Below are 17,953 nucleotides of genomic sequence, written 5' to 3' on the forward strand. Positions count from 1 at the left end.
AGTAAAATGAAGTGATGTGATATTTATTTTTACATAAATTAAAATTCCAAACTACATTTACACTGATTTATTTTAAAGTTAAAATAACTTCATACTACATACATTTTTTTCTTTAAATATTTTTTTTATAAAAAATCTTTAGTAACTATTCCCTCCAAACCGAAATATAAGTAAAAAAATAAGTCACACTTATAAAAAAAATTAGTTAAAATCATTTAATTATAATTATGTTAATAATAAAAGTTAATCCACTTTCTAAAGTACTATTATATTAATTACATAAATCAAAAATCAAAAGATTATTAAAAATAAAACTTAACTTAAATGAAAAATATTATCATTAAAAAAATTAATTAAAATTTATTTATATTTTAATGCAATAGATTGAAAAAAAATAATCTCCGCGGTAGTAATAGATAACATCACATAGGGGTAAGGTTAGGTAATATTGGTTATTTATGATCTAAACAGAAGTTGCATGATCTAATAAAGAAGGAAAACAAAAAAAAGGTATATTTATTGCATGTTACCTGTTATACTTGACTACTTGTGTTGAAATCTGAAAGGATTCATTGGCACGTGACAGTGGACATTTGTCATTGTAGTTGGGAAAGAGCAATTGACTTGCCTAGTCTGTGAATAAAAGAGAAAAATATTTTTTAACTTTAGGAAAGAGAAATAAAGAAAAATGATATTTTACCCCAAAGACATTTCATATTATTACTATTATTATTATTTCATAAAATTATAGAATAATCCAGAGTAATTAAAATATCATGAAAAAATACGGCTCACTGAGTCGTATATTTTGAAGACGAAACACATTTGTGAGGAATATTTAACTACAAAATATCTTGGACGTTTTTTATTCTGAATGTGATGTCATATATCTTTAGACCAATAAAAATTAAAATGTTATAAAAATATTTAGACAAACAAAAATTGCATGTTATAAGAAGTCCACATTTTTAAAATGAAAATAATACATTTCCTAAAAAGAATGGAAGTAATTTTTATGTTCTTATAAATTTTTGAGTTAAAGATGAATAAAGATCCATCACTTAGCGTTGGATGATTTTGTTAAAAATGAATAATGTAGAGCAACACTAGAGAGCATAACTTGCAAAAATTGGTGAGAAAGTTTATTAATTTGAAGATGTGAAAATTTGAATGATATTTGTTCTAAAAAGTTAATAATTTTGTTATCTATTGTAAACTAATTTATGGTAACTATTTATCATATGTATTAATAGAAATGATCTTTAATTAAAATATAACATGTAAAATATAATAATATTGAAGACTGAAATGTTAATTTTAGACTATGTTAAATTATGTAAACAGATTGATGTTAGTCAAGCTAAAAAAAAATATTACGTTGAGAGTCTAAATATTTCAAGGTATAACATATTTTAGGTGGTGATGGGAGAGTATTTGGTGACTTTGGGGCGTCAAAGTCACTGTGACATTCTTATTTTTAGTACATTATATTAATCTGATGGTTCAAATTAAATTTTGTCATTTGTTTTGAAAGATATTATTAATTTATTTTTTAGATTTTTATAATTTAAAATAATAATAAATATTACTAAGTGGATAAATAACTAGCACAAAATTATTTTATTTTAATGTATTCTTTAGTGTTGTTCAGATTGTCAAAAATTTCATATAGTTATTAAACTGTTAGAAATTTTTTTAGCAAGAAAAAAATCTACAATTTAAGAATTATCATAAAATATTTGATGATTTTTTTATACACTTCTTTGTTATCTTTCTTCGAAAGTAATCCAACTTTAACTGAATTACGACTGTTATAGGCAGGCTCTAAAATGATTTTTAGAGAACATTGGTTAAACTATAATAATTCTGTACCAGTTAATTTATACATTCAAAAGTATTTTTTATGATTTTAAAGTATAAAAAACATAAAAGCTAAGTTAATTATTAAATTAAAAAATATTTTTTAAACAAATGATAAAATCTAATCTGTTCAAATTAAATTTAATCTAATGGTCTAAAATGAGGGAGACCTTCACAAAGTCACTGAATCCGAATGAATATTATTTAAGACTGATATTTTTCCAACAACAAAGCATAAAATTAAATAAAGCATAGAAGTATAATATTGAATATTAAAGCATAAACAGATATGAAAATATGAAAATGAGTTCATAGAATTCAATTTCCTTACATTCAACCCTAATAATAGGGAGCTTAGCTTTTCCTAGACATGTGTAACATAAAAAAGGTGAAGAAATGAAGAAGGTGTCATAAGAGAGCTCCATTTATATTTCTTTTGTTTCAAACTTTCTCTGATGACAACTTATTAATTTTGCACTAATAGAAATCACGCGCAAAGCACAGAAGCATGAATTAATAAGGGTTATCCCACGCTTATCGCAAAAATGATGACGCTTAGTCGAACATAAATACACAAAACTTTGCCCAGTGAAATTCTCTATGCTAAGCGTGAAAAGCAAAATCACTTCTTTTAGGGTGTGTTTGATTTTTACCTTTAAAAAGTGCTCTTAGCTTTTAAAAACTAAAAATTAGGAAAACGTGTTTGATTGGTGAAAACAGTTTTTCATTACATATTCGACGTTTGGTAGACCATTTTTTTTTTTTTTACATTTTGAGAATCTTAAAATGAAAAATTATGATTCTTATGTTTGATATTAATAAAAAAAATTGAAAATTACAATTGAAATTTTAAGAGAAGAGGTTTTCGCGACGACATCTTTAATTTATCCTTGCCTTTTTAGTTTTCAATTCAAAAAATTTCTAAATTACAATTGAAATTATAGAATTATGTCATTAGTTGGTCAGGTCAAACACAAGCAGTAAGCATAAAAAGAAGAACAATAATAATCTTTTTATCTCCTTTTAGACCTCAAGTTTTTTTCAAAATTATATTAACAATGTTTCTTAAATATTGTTAGAAGTCATAGATGAAATCATTTTATATTTTTTAATAAATTTAGAAAGTATTCATAAAGTTTAATAATTTTCTAGTAGATCAAGCAATTGCCAACAATGATTAAAAAATTGAGTGAGTTTAATATCTCAGTAAGTTAATTGCCATTTTTCAATGCTCTTATCTTTACAATCGAGTGTGGAATCTCTATGCTTCAAAATTCATTTCAAACCTCATGATTTAAGATAGGATTTTACCAATAAAGAATTGAGCCTTTTGCTTTTGTTTACAACAATAGAAATGGGTTGAAATTCAACAAAGTGTGGCTGTGTAGTGTAGGTACATTTCTAGAAAGCTCCAATAAATAAAGTCCAAGGTCGATTGTCCTTGTGCCACGTGTCGAACACCCATGAGACCGATTTGGGATTGTGGATTCAGTCACAAGCTCAAGCAGTTACCCTTGTCTTAGGTTTCTTTGGCATTTAGTCAATAGTCACCTACCCTCACACACTAGGTCACTTTATCTCTTCTCCTCTGGATATTGTTCTGCACATGCTCTGTTGCTTCAAAACCCTACATGATTATATTGTACCCACCAACACATTTTCAAATTTGGACACAAATCAAACACTCTCTGTATTTTGTGAGGGGGAAAAATTTGATGGATTTACTTTATAAAAATAATAATATACATGATTTGTCCTTTAATGAATAATGATAGATAATTTGAAAAATCTTTTAATATTACTAATTTTGACATTGATTTGATCTTTTGAAAATGAGTTTTCAATATTAATTTTTGATGTCCAAACAACATAGAAGGGTTATTTTGAGAAGTAAAATTATTTTATTCTAAAAACAATCTGTTTGCTCTAAATTTGAGTTTAAAATCTAATTTTAGTTTTATAAAAGTGGTTTTTTGGACCAGTGTATCATAACAATTGTATTGTTTTTGGTATATAATAATGGGCTAATTTGCTACACATAAAAAATAATTTTGATATAAAATATTTTAGTGGTTATTTTTTCATATATTTAAAAAAGCAGAAATAATATGTTATAATTTTTTTTTAATTTGTTTATTTTATGAGAAATTATTTAACGTAACTTCTTATTTTAATATGACTTTTTATTCTTTTTAACTTTTGATTATTTTGAAAAGTTGAATCAAAATGTAAAAAAAAAAACTTCTAAAGTGTTTTTTTTTCTTTCAAAAATGTCTCTTTTAAAAAAATTGAAACAAAGGGGTTCAATATGTATCTTTTTAATCATATTAAGAGATTTAGAGACATTTTTACAAGTTTTAATTTTTGGAGTTGTTCCATAAAATTTAAAGCTATAAAAGTGAATCAACATATCTCAATCCGTTATGAATTGTTCAATCATGGATTGATGGGTTAAATGGATTAGTTTATCTAAAATTAAAAATTAAAAGATGATTTTTTTATAAGAAAAACATTCCAATGACTTTGATTTATTGTTGATCGTAAAAAAAATACAAGAAGAATAATTTAATCAAGAAAAAAGAGTGAGAAAAAAAAGTTTAACCTTGTGTTGTGACAAGAAATTATTTTTAAATAATATTAATATGCATCTTACCAAACTAATTTAGTCCATCAAGAATCAACTCGTGGTAATCGAGTTCTAAGTGAATTGATTAATATTTTATGCATAATTAAAATAGGTAAATTTTTTCCAATCCAACTTACTTAAATTTGTGGTAGACTGAATTATCATGCAAATTTTGATTTATTTTTAATGCCTTTATTTTAATTAATTATGAGATTAATTCTCAATTTAAAATAGATTGATGCTTAAAATCTTTTATCCCTCCTCTAATATATTACGAGTAAATCAGCATTATATACTATATAAAACTCAATAAGTAAAAAAAAAACATATAATAAAATCTAACTTAATAAATTGAAAAGAGTAAATAAAACATATCAGCCGACATTCCCGAAGATTAGAAACGACATTGTACGACAGGAAATCCAAAGCCATGATCATGTCAATAAAGCAATAATATTTGGTCACCTGAGTCACTCACCCATTCATATTAAAATATTTTTAATGTCATATATGCACTATATGCGCGTATATTCGTATAATATCCCCCCTCCTCATATTATATATATAATTAAATTAAAATTTTCTTAAATTATAAAAACTGACTATTTTATTATATACAATAATGTGAACAAATAATGTAAAAAATTATTTAAAATAATAATAAAAGATTGCCAAACGTGGTTGAAATTATTTTGATAGCATTTATTGGGACTGACTTTAGACCCAAAAGAGCAAATTGGGGACTGACTTCTACGATTAATATTTCTGAAACCAACTAATTATGTTCCAATCGAATTGATTGAAAATGAAGAAAAAGTAAAACAAAATTTACATATCGATTTAAATATTAAAAATAGCAAAAACTTATTTAATAATATTATATTTTTACATTTCTGATATAATAAATATTTTTAATTAAATTTTATTATTTTAATTCTTTAATCAGTATGTTAACATTTTTTCAAAAGTTTATAATTAGAGCTACTTAGTAGCAGAACTAGAAGGCTCGGTTAGGTTCAGCGCAAATAAAAATATAAAAAAAAATTGCTTAACCAATCTATTTCCATGTGGCCCAAAAGAAAAGAGCCCCCATTTTTACACTGTATCTTGGATTAAATAAAAAAAAGTATTAATTGGATGGATCAAGTGGAGACACCATATGACATTGGTTCATGCATAATATAACTAGGCTTGAATCGTTTATGTTTTCAAATTCAAATTTTATAAATAAAAAAATATGATTAAAAAAAAAGGTTTCATTGATAAAATTGATGAATATTTGATGCCAATATTGAAGTGATCATAAAAGAAAAAAGAAGAAGCCGAAACTCATAACAGTAACCTGCTTTAATTTTGAAAAAGATTCAACCAAAATACACTTATGCTGAATGAAGACCCAAACCAGTATTCCTCAAACACCAAAAAAGTTCACAATGTTGTCATTGCAATTTTCAAAGCAGAAAATTGGTCAGCAAACATACAATCATGTGTTGATTGTTGAATTTCCTCTCCAAACTGTGAATCATTGAGCATAGGTTTTGGATAGCCCCTCCTCAAATGAATATTCAAATGATTGACTAGTCTTTGAAGCAGCAGTAGCACCAGAATACACACTGTCTGGTGTATTGGCAGTCAACATAGGGACCAAAGTCAAAGGAGTGGTAGGCACTGGAAGTGCCATATTCTTTGGTGTCATGTTTTCTTCATCGCCAGCTATATATGGCCTGGAGGGTGGAGTTGCTGTTAGAATTTGGCTTTTTTGCTATGTTGCTACGTTCTGTAATTTTCTATAGTCTTCTTGAAAATTTGATCGACTTGACTTTTTTGTTGTCTTTTTTCAAATTGTCCCTGTGCTACCCTTTTAAAATGATATTATTTTCATGATTTTTAAAATTGAATAACGTATTAAATATTAATTCAACTATTATGGAACGTCGTTTTAAAGAGATTGCATATGAATAATTTGAGAAGAGACATCAGAGAATCATGACCCAAATTTGATATGTTGGCTTTAGATAGGACTGCGGGAGAAACAGGAGAGAGGGGCTTCCTAGTGAATGATGACTGAATTTCAATGCCGTTTTCTGAACTGCTTGCAGTCTTCACTGAATGACCACTAGCTTTAGAGTTATCCTTTCCTGCTTAAAAGTTCCATTGACATCAAGCATTTAAACACAAGAAAAAAGGTTTTGATTTTGAGTACCTTTCTAGTTAAGCCTTTATTGGAAAACAAAACATCTATTGTGTCATAAATACAGTTGATTGAAGGAAGAAGGGGGTGTGAGAGGTCGTGCCGTGATGGGTTTGAATTTATCTCATTAATAAAAATTAACAACTTTTTTGATAAAAATAAATAAACATAATACGGTCTTAAATATAAGGAAAAAAATTACTATTTTCTTGATTTCAAATAAGAAAATTTCAATAGAATGCACTAGTACTACTATATTATATGTTTATAATCTTTGCAAATAGAAAAATGTTCATTTTTAGATACTACAAATTTAACTCCTCTTGGTGCATGGTACTCCTTTACATTATCACTACTAGAAGAATAATGCAGCTAACAATAGACAAACAACCAAATACAGTTAATAAGCTGAATTCAGTACTTCACCATGTCACATGGCAATATTTTATCCAAATTTAGCTTATCATAATAATAGAAACTATAGTGTTAGTTTAGTAATAGTCGTAACTAAATCATCCGTGTATTAGTTGACAATAGTTATGTTCTATTGTGTTTGTTAGGTTCCTATCCATTTAGACAGAAAGTGTATGCCTTGCCCCCTTCTTTTCTTGTTATAGATATACAATGGGCTCTTTGTATCCACATCTTATTCAATCAATAACACAATGTTTTTCTATGACAACCCCCTTCTCTACTTTGAGCTTTATGGGGTGTAGCCACATCAAGTTGGTGTTACATACTCGATACTACACCAGTACACCTATCAAAATTTTGATAGGTAAAACTAGATCCAAATTCCAGAGGCCACTGCAAATTGATAGTAAAGTATTTTAGGAACTAATTATGATAAAGGGATACTCACCAGGAATTTTGCTTAACAAAGCACGGGCCTTCTCAGCGCGTTTTAAGGTAAGATGTGCACCTCTTCCAGCATTATAACGATTATCATCCTAAAAAAACCACAGTAATTAAAAAGATAAAGCAAACAAAAATAAAGCAGGAAATATCCAATAATGTCAATAGCAACACTGGATCACCCTATTGTACTCCTCCAACCAGCTTTCTTCTTGACATGCAACCAACCACTTCTCAACCTTTTCAAGGATTTCTTTCCTGCTAAGAGCTTCTTCTTTTGTCTTAGTAATTAGGTGATCAATTTGATCTGCGGAGTGATTATCAAAATGGATGATAGAACAACTAGTGACATGCATGGCACACTTTGTTAAACAACAACAAACTGGTAAAATACTTGAGAAATAAAAAAATTAAAGCAATCCTATGGAAGAAATTTAAATTAATAGCCATATCATTGTTCTTCTGCTCATGATTATTTATCACTAGACGATCTTGTGACTGGCCTATGCCTTGGTTACTTAACATGCATCCTTTAAAGGCTTTAAATTAAGATTGCACATACTGTGGAATCATTATACAATTAATGAAGAATGATATAATCAACAGCAATCTTCGTATTTCAGATGTCAAATTCTTTATTGTATTGTCACTGACATCTTTTGTCACAGTGGAATTAACCATAGTGGGGCAAATCTCACAAATTGTGTCTTTGACATCCAAACCAAGGACTAAACAATGAATTGAGAGTGTTCAGTTGGCCAGACACCCGCTTCAGTCGACTGGCCTGCCGTAATTCAAAAGAAAAATCATAGAGAAATTAACCTATGGAAGTTTTTCTTTCTTAGGGTAAGATTGTAAGATTATGTCTAGAAGAAAGCAAATATGACTGTTTCATCTAAATCTATTCAAGCATTAACAATAAGTCACACAGCATTGCTTAACACATCGTGAACAATATGTGTTTTCTGTCTACCAAAAGTTTAGACAAAAAATAATATATGATTAAAATTAAAGACAGAAATCACCTTCTCATTTTGTAATTGAAGTAACTGCTTCTGTAATTCCTCTAGTCTTTTCAAAGACAAGTTGGTCTCATCTGAATAAGCATTAGCCACCATGGAGCCATAAAGCTCACTAGAAATATTCTTCAACTGATATAAGACCTCTGAAAAGTGTTTCTTCCTATCGGTTTTCAGCTTGCGCATCTCCTCAAGCTGTGAAACAACTGTTTCACGTGCTTTCTTCAAGCTTCCACAAGCCTTTGGATCAAACTGAGGACAGACCAATAAAAGCTAGTCAACTGAAAAATCTCCATGTGGCCAAGAAAAAAATGGCTAATTCACTCAATTGTGGAGTTCCAGCAAGACTTACATGTAATGGTTGTTCACCCATTGCTGCACAGACGCCAGCAATTTCCGCCACATAATCAGCAATTTCTTGCTGAATTTGTGCTCTACATAGTTTGGCTACATCCACTTCTTTTCTATACAAATCCAGACACTTTGTTCTATTTCCCGCAGCATTGCATCCCTTTGAGAATCAGATTCTCCAACTTTATCCCATATTATCTTACATTCCACACACAAGGATTTCTTTTAGCAACAAAAGACATGTTGTTTCTTGTTGACTAAACTGACTGCTACTACGGTTGCTGAACATAGGAACAAGTATGCTGGAAAAAACAAAAAAGCCAAAATGATTATCTGAAAATGTATAACATATATGCTCACTTAAATACAATCAACAATTCAAAATTCCCATTAAATCTAAGCTTAAAACTCTGGGGGCCAACAATAAACAGAACAAAACAACAAGGAAGAGAATTTTTTTTTTGCGGATAGAATGAGCACAAGTATACTCTGCTCATACAGATACATATACATACATACATGCACACACATGAACAAACACTACACAGTACACACATAAGGAATGATGAATCAATGGTTCCCTCATATGATAGTAGTCGTTTGCTACTGCACAAAGAATGTTTTGTCTTATCTCTCTTCTGATAAGAAAAAAAAATTCCATATAAAATATTTCAGTAAATTTGAAAATGCTCTAACTCCATTGTTACAAACAAAAAATGCGTTTTTTTTTTACCCTTCTTCGTTTTCTGGAGAACAAAACAGAGCTGATCGTAAAAATTGCCGAGGAAAACAGAGCTTCAGATTCAACACGAAGACGAAGAATTGGAAACCAAAACCGGTTTTGGGAGGGAAACCGGAGAATCTAATCTAGTGCAGTCGGAATTTTTATGTCATGCAAGAAGGAATATGAACCGTTAGATTTAGATCTAACGGCTATGATCTCGAACGCCTGTTTTAATTCCAATTTACGATGTGACATATCTGCCGTGGATCAAGATTGAACGGCTATTATTTACCAACTTCGTATAGTAAAAGTCACATTTTTTAGAACCAAATTAATAATATTTTTTATAATTCTAGAATAATATTCACTTTTTAAGAGCAAAATAATGTCACATATATGTTTCACAATTAAAATATATGAGTTTATTCTTTTTTGGTATGTAACAAGATATGAGTTTAGTATAAGAGTTGATATTCAGCGCACGCATTTCCAACATTAAACGAGTTTTAAATTTATAAACTATTAAAAAATATTGATGAAAAAGGTAAATACACTCTCTATTAGAGTATATATATATATATATATATATATATATATATATATATATATATATCTTTGGATGTTGTTGTTGTTGGTATTTCAAAGAAAATGAGAGGTAGCACCATTGAGAACATAAACTTGAGCTGGGGATTGTTGGTAAAGAAAAATGCTGGTATGAGGTAATAAGACCAATTAGTATGTTCAGAAAAAATGAAGTCACCTCCAGATTATAATGCTCAGGAAAGGATTGTTGCATTTTTATTTTCGGGCATGTTTTTAATGTCTTTTTTTTTTTTTCCTATCAAGGAGTTTCTATGTAATGTTAGTAATACTTTCTTTCATATTTCTTTAACATTTTCTGTTTAATCAATTGACCAGTCAAAATTTATTGAAAAGTCATTAATTTTGATAAATCACACTTATCATTTATAATTTTATCTCGTAATTTAAATATGAAATTCATCAAAATGAATAATTTTTAATAAATTTTAATCACTCACAAGAAAAAAATATTTAAAAGAGAATGTTAAAGTGTTTGAATTGTGTTGCACATGTATGTTGAGCTCCAATTCTCACCATAGTTATTAATAGTATACTCTTTTCTCTGGTCTTAAAAAAATGTTCAACTTATTTTGTGCTCTTCACATGGAAAATAGCAATGAAGACGAATGTACAAGTAATTTCATCTAAATTCTGGTTCTCACATTTTTTATTTGGAAAGGTTGTTGTATTTTGTTATTCAACGTCGCATTATGTATCTATATTTATATGATAATTTTAATATGACTTGTTTTATATTTATCAAGTTATTTATGAAAAATATTTTGCAAAACTATTTTAATTCAGTTTCTTTAAAAACAAGAAAAATATCAAATTACAAAATTAATTTTTTCTCAATTACACAATAGAAACGTTCCATTATAAATTGAGTGCCTATACACAATATAAACAATATTTTGTTATATAGTAAGGCATGCAAAAAATGTTGCACTACGAAAATAAGTTTTTATTGTGTATTTCGCCTAGATATACAGTGAAAACATAGTTATGTGGTCAGGGGACATTTTCGTCAACATATGCAATACCAAATCTTGTGGCTTTAAATAGAAATTCGGGAAAGCAAATAGCAAGTCCCTCATGATGGACATCGATCAGGGACCTATTTTATTTATTGGGCCAAAATTTGGGTAAATTTTAACACGGACTTGGCATGACCTGCTCCATCATGGTTCATTGAAGAGCTTAAAAATATTGAAGAGCCTAGCATTTAAGGTTAAAAATGTTGTTTTACCCCCCCCAAAAAAAACAAATCAATAGCCTAGCTAGCATTCAAAAGGAAGAAATCAGTTTCAACTTCTTCATAAAAAGTAAAAGCAGCTTCAACTTCCAAAAGAAAATCAATATTTATGAATTAGCCTTAGCCATTTGTTTTATAATTTAGGATAGGTTAAAATATACAAATGGTTTTTTAATTTATTTTTTGGTTCTAAATTGATTCCGTAACTTTAAATTTTTTTTAAAATGATCCCCTTACTTGTTTAATTCATGATAAGTTAGTCATTTAGAAAAAAAAATGAGTTTTTTTTTATTTTATATTTTATTTTTGAACCTTTTTTTTAATGAATTCAAGACATGAAACATATTTTATTAAATTCACCTACATGATAATTATAGGAATCAATTAATGTTTAAAACAAAAAAAACGATAAATATAATAAAAATCACATAAAAAATGAGTCTCGTGAATAATAAAAAAAAATGCAATAATATTTTTTTAGATTTTTGGTTGATCACAAGGCTCACTTTTCATATATTTTTCATCTTATTTGTCTCTTTTTAGTTAGAATATTAGGTGATTTTTATAATATATATATATATATATATATATATATATATATATATATATATATATATATATATATATGAATTTAATGAGATAAATTTTGCATATTGAATAAATAAAAAAATGTTTGAAATTGTGTCCAAAAATTAAAAATAAACATTTTTTTAAAGGATTAACTTGTCATGAATTGAATTGAATAAGTAGATATTTTATAATTATTTAAAGTTAGAGGATCAATTTAAAAAGAAAAGTAATTTAAGAAATGATTTGTATATTTTAACCTTGAGGTTATGATGAAAGCCTTAATATCCAATAAAAGATATGGGAATAAAGTTTGAATAAGGAGATTCACTAAAAACAAACTCATCACCATCAAGTGGTTGTTAATTAGAAGAAAAAAGTTGGCTGTCATCAAGCTGAAGATTTGGTTTGACTATTTCAATGACATATTGTGTACACATAGTAATTTATTCTACAAAATTGAGATGGTCTGAGTCTGACTAAAAATTATTTTAATCATTTTCCATCAAGCTAAGCTAGCTATAACTATATAATAGTATATGCGATCTATTTGCTTTCTTGTGAAAACATCGTACCAATATAAATACTTTGATGTATCATGGTAAGCATTTTTTTATCATTCACGGTAAGCATACATATTGATTGGTTTAGTTAGACAAAAGACTATGAGTAAAACATTCACATGGGGAAATGGTTGCTATTGCGTTATAGTTAATTATAGAAAACTAGTGGAAGAAGGAGGCTTAATATACAGAATAAAATTTGAATAAAAATGAGAAAAATAAAAACAGTTTTAGTGTATTATTTATTATTCAATACATGTTTGCATTTCCACTACCAGTTTGTGTCTATGATGAGTAGTTCCTTATATTTTCTTTAGTCATGTAAACTTATTTGAGTGTATGTATACTTACTTATTTGGGAAAATGGATTTAAAAAATGTGGAAACTAAATGGGGTTATCATATCTCTTTTATTATAGTTATAGATTTAATTAGATTACATAAAAACTAGATCACAAACCTGTTCACAGCACAAGGTACAAATGAATAACTTTTCTTTCAAATTAAAGCACTATAGTTTAAATGAAAATTAATAAAATGCCATTTGTGCAGGATTTTTTTTAATTGTCACAAGCTGATGCATATAGGAGTACTGGCAGTTTTTATTAATATTACTCAATTGATATTGACGAGGTGGTGGACACAGCAAGTATTACAGTCACAATATGATTTTAAACTCTTTAACATCACAGTCTCAATAACTGTTAGAAAAATAGAAACTATTTGTGTTTAAACAAATCCCCTAAAATTGAAAGAAGAATCAATTTCCTTGCCTGCTTGAAAAGAAGAAGAAAAAATCCCTTTTCTCCTGTTCATGGTGACCTGCTTTTGGCCAAGTCCGTGTTGCCACTTCTATAACTTACAGAAGTATCACTATCAGGAGGAACGGTGCCATATATGTTAATAATAAAATATGTTTTCCATATACTTTGAGTAAAAACTAATAATGAACCCCCTTAAAATAAATATAAAATAATACGGCAAATGTCTATTGCATGCAATAGAAACTTATTCACCAGAGATATCCCAACTTCAGAGAAAGAAAAAAGAAATCAAAACATGCTGGGAGTCACTAGATTTCTGGATACTTGGACTAGGATGAGTTTGAGAAGGAATATTAAAGAGATTTTTTAATGTAATGATTGATCTTGTGAAAATCATTCGATAATATATATATATATATATAAACACTTATAAAACTTTTTATTAACTCTTATAATTTATCTAATTTCTTTTTTTAATTATTATCACACCATATTATATATCTATCTATTGTATATTTTTCTCTCTCTCTACGTACGTGTCAATTAGCATCTAAGTATCATTTGAATGATTTTCTAAATCATTCCTCTCTCCTCTTTAGTTCAAACTCTTAGAAGTTATAATTAATATAATCATATGCACCACATAAATAATTGCACTTTGGCCTAAGCTAGCTAGCAGCTGATTTGCCGCATCTTGAGGTGACATCCTGTAGTTCAAAACACAAATATTCAAACTTAAATTCCGGCAAGTAATGATAATTATTGTGGCATTATATTCTAATCATTCCTAGGTGTTGATCACACGAGTGGGTGATCATGGGGCCCTTCTTAAAGAATAATAGATTACCACCCTGTTGGTTCTATATATATTTTTGTACAGTTAGCATAAATTATACTTATAGGCATGCTAGGTCTAATTACAAGACACTAGTGAGACAAGCTTAGAAAGCAATTCAAAGAGTAAATTCATGTATCTTCTATATATCATGTGCTGCATCGCACGAAGATCATTTTCCTAATTCATGTATCTTAATTGGGACCATGTTGCTTGAACTACCTACATGATAATGACTCTTTGATATATACTTAATAGTGGTTACATGTTTGGTTAATTTGCAAGTGGTTAAGAGAGCAAATAAGGTCAACTATTTGTGATTTATTTGAATATGGCTCATCATATATATGTTCGATTAAACTCATCATTTGTTTGATTTAAGAAAATATAAATTTGACTATTAATTAAATGAATCAAGTCAAAACTTTATGATAACTCGCTAATAACTTGTGTATATATGTATTATTTAAATTATTATAATTTTATTTATTACATTCATTAAAAAATATAATTTATTTATTATTATCACACATTTTAATTTTCAAGAGTTATATACAATATTAAAAAAAATCTTCCATTTTCGCATCACTAAAATTTCGTTTCCGATTTTGAGTCATCTTATATATATATATAATATAAAATTATATTTTATTATTATTTTACATTACTTTCTAAAGTTAACATATTAAATACTAAATTTCGTTTCCGATTTTGAGTCATCTTATATTTTATTATTATTCTAAATTTCTCATGATATACATAATTTCATACTTTGCAACGGAAAATATAATTAACGCGAGAGGCACGTTATCAAAACATTAATTAAAAATACGTGTAACATAAATTAAAATCCCTAAATTTCATAATTAGGTTTGATGCATAATTTGGTGAAATTAAATTATCCCTAAATTTCATAATTAGAGTTCATGCATAATTGGGAGAAATTAAATCATTCTTGGAGAATCATAAATTTCATAACACATGCTTTGATACCACATGTAAAACATTAAGGAGTTTCCTAGACTATTAATTATAGGAAACAACAGGATCTTGAAACCTATGATTATCACAAACAATCAATAAACAATAGATAATGATGCGTACCTTTTTCCATAGGAAGACTTGTACCTTTCTCCATATGAACTTCTCTCCGGTGCACTTTGATTTCCTTAAAAGAGGAGATAAATAAGATTTCACTTCCTTAGGCCTTTCTTTTCTGCCTCTCTCCGTTCGTAATGACTATGAGTGAGAGATAACACTTTTCTAGTCAAGAAGGGGACCTTATTTTACGTTAATGGGTATTAAGTCCTTCTTATGATCACTACTCCCATCAAGTAGCACTTATCTCTAGAAACTTCTCCTATTAAGTCCAATTACAATTTAATCCTTAATCATTAATCATTTACTTATTCGTCCCTACATAAGTCACATGTCTCTCACATAAGACATTAATTCTAACATCTAAGTGCTCTGATATTTGACATTTTGATCATGTTTTTGTTGAGAATCTTTATTATTTATTGTGATTAATTATTTTTTATAATTGATGATACACATTATGTTTTGATGCTATATGCACTATGTTCTTACCTCGATTATTGTTTCTTTTTGCTGAAATAAAAGATGTTTTTCTTGCAACAATGCTGCTTTGATACCTTTTGCTCTAATGATAAGTGCTGTTTAAACTTTGAAATTAGATATTTTGATCGTATCTCTTGTTTTTAGCACTTTTATTCGATTTACGTGTATATGGATCCAATATTTTTATAGTGTGGATATTATCTTAGTCTTATTTGCTTGTTATGACCTTTATTTCTTGTGCATTTAGTATTTTATTTGATATCATTTTTTTGATAATGACAAAGGAAGAGAAAGGTCTTGTGTTTTTTTGTCTTGCATGAATGCACACATTAAAGAGGATCGAAAATACATTTTCTAGTTCCTGCAAGCTTTGTCATCAAGCTAGCCTTATCACCCTTGTTGCATTCAAATTGAAAGTGGCTTTTCAATGAATTGTTTGAAAGCTTTGGCATAATAAAAATGCGGGTATATTGTTGACATGTTTGAGGGTGTAGTTTCTTAAACTTCAAAATTGTTACTTGTTTAAGTCTTTAGTTTTGATTATTCCAATTCCATATTCTCTTTCAATATTTCATTTGAGTTGTAATTTGTTTATATCATTTGATAAACATTGAGTGCCCCCTGCTTTGTTTCTTTAAGTAGTTGTACGTGCATCTTCATTTAATCTTTGATGGCATTTAGCATGAGTCTCACTTAAATGTTTCTATGGTTTTGATTTAAATATGCTTTAAAATTACATTTGAGAATACAAAGTATTAGAATACTTGCAGAGTAGTATTATAATACTAAAAAGAGCTGCTTTTTTATTTTCTAAAAAATTATTTGAATACTTGAAAAGGTATTCAAATACTTTGTAGAGAAATTTGTCTCTAATTTCCTAATACAAGTATTCAAATAATTCAGAGTATTCTAATACTCTAAACTGAAAAGTATCAAAATACTCCCAAAAGCATTTGAATACTTTATGCTAGATTAGAAAAATATAAATTACGAATTTGGTTGCAAAAATTAATAATCTTTAAACAGAATTATCATTTTAGCTAGCAAGTATTTTCAAATGTAATTTTAAAACATATAAACAGTATTATTAATAAATATTTTCATTAAAGTTTCATATATTTATTAATTTAAATTATCAAATTTTTTAATTAAACCCCTATTAATATTGTTGGTTTAATCTCAATTAGTCAAATTGTAGTTAATGTTAACGTTTACGGTTAATATATATAATCATATGTATTTCCTTCTATCTTATAATGAACCCTTGCTAAAATGTTTTCAGTAATGGACTATTTTATTGGGTAAGTTAGTTATTCAATAAGAAAATAAATTAAATATTCATTACTTTTTATTTTCTTTTCATGTGTTATTGTTATTCCAAATTTTTAAGAATTAACACATTGTTGATCAAGGTGAAGTTGGACTTGATTTTTTTAAATAAGATATTAAATTTAAATTTTATAGATAAAAAAAATTTGATTGATAAAAATTATATTAAGTTTGAGCTTTGTAGATAGGTGGCTTCTTGCATGGGAAAGTGGAATAGATCCTCCACCATAAATCATAAGAAACATTTTTTTCCCTTAGATACATTTGTAAGTCAATAGATGTCCAAGATATTGTTATCTCAATTATAGAGAATTGTTATTTTTATATCAACAAAAAAATATTTTTTCCTTCAAAAATCATTATCGAAACATTTTCTCACAAAAACAAAATTAATATCACTCTATCAACATAAAACCAAGAACATAAGAATTCAAAATATACAATGAAGGTCTCGCCACTCCAACACTATTGAACATTTCTGCGATTTTATTTACATACAATTACATTTTCATTGGCATCGATTTTTGTTTTTTCTTATTTTCTTTCTATTCTATTTTACCCTTCCATCTTCGTCACTTACACCCTCCCCCTTCCATTTTCTTGCTTCGTTGAAACTTGAAAATCAAAGTAATGTCAAATCTAAATATAAAGCAAACACCATAAAATCTTGAACCATATATAATTTAAAAATCCAGTCTGATCCGGTCGGGTTGGATCGGTCTAACCGAGATTTGGTGGCATAACCAAATCAGTTTGATTATTAGACCGGTCATGCATCTGGTCTAAAATGACCCGGCCAGACCCGATCGATTTGGGGTAAATCGGTGACTCAATCCAGTTTTTAAAACCCAT

The 17,953-nt window shown here is 27.9% G+C and overlaps 1 pseudogene; it reads right to left on the reverse strand.

The window, feature by feature from the left end:
• Positions 1-6,008: 6,008 nt before the first annotated feature.
• Positions 6,009-9,603, reverse strand: LOC102663660 (65-kDa microtubule-associated protein 4-like; annotated as a pseudogene).
• Between the last annotated feature and the right edge of the window lie 8,350 nt (positions 9,604-17,953).

The sequence above is a fragment of the Glycine max genome, chromosome 18, assembly GCF_000004515.6.
Source record: "Glycine max cultivar Williams 82 chromosome 18, Glycine_max_v4.0, whole genome shotgun sequence".
Taxonomy (NCBI): Eukaryota; Viridiplantae; Streptophyta; class Magnoliopsida; order Fabales; family Fabaceae; genus Glycine; species Glycine max.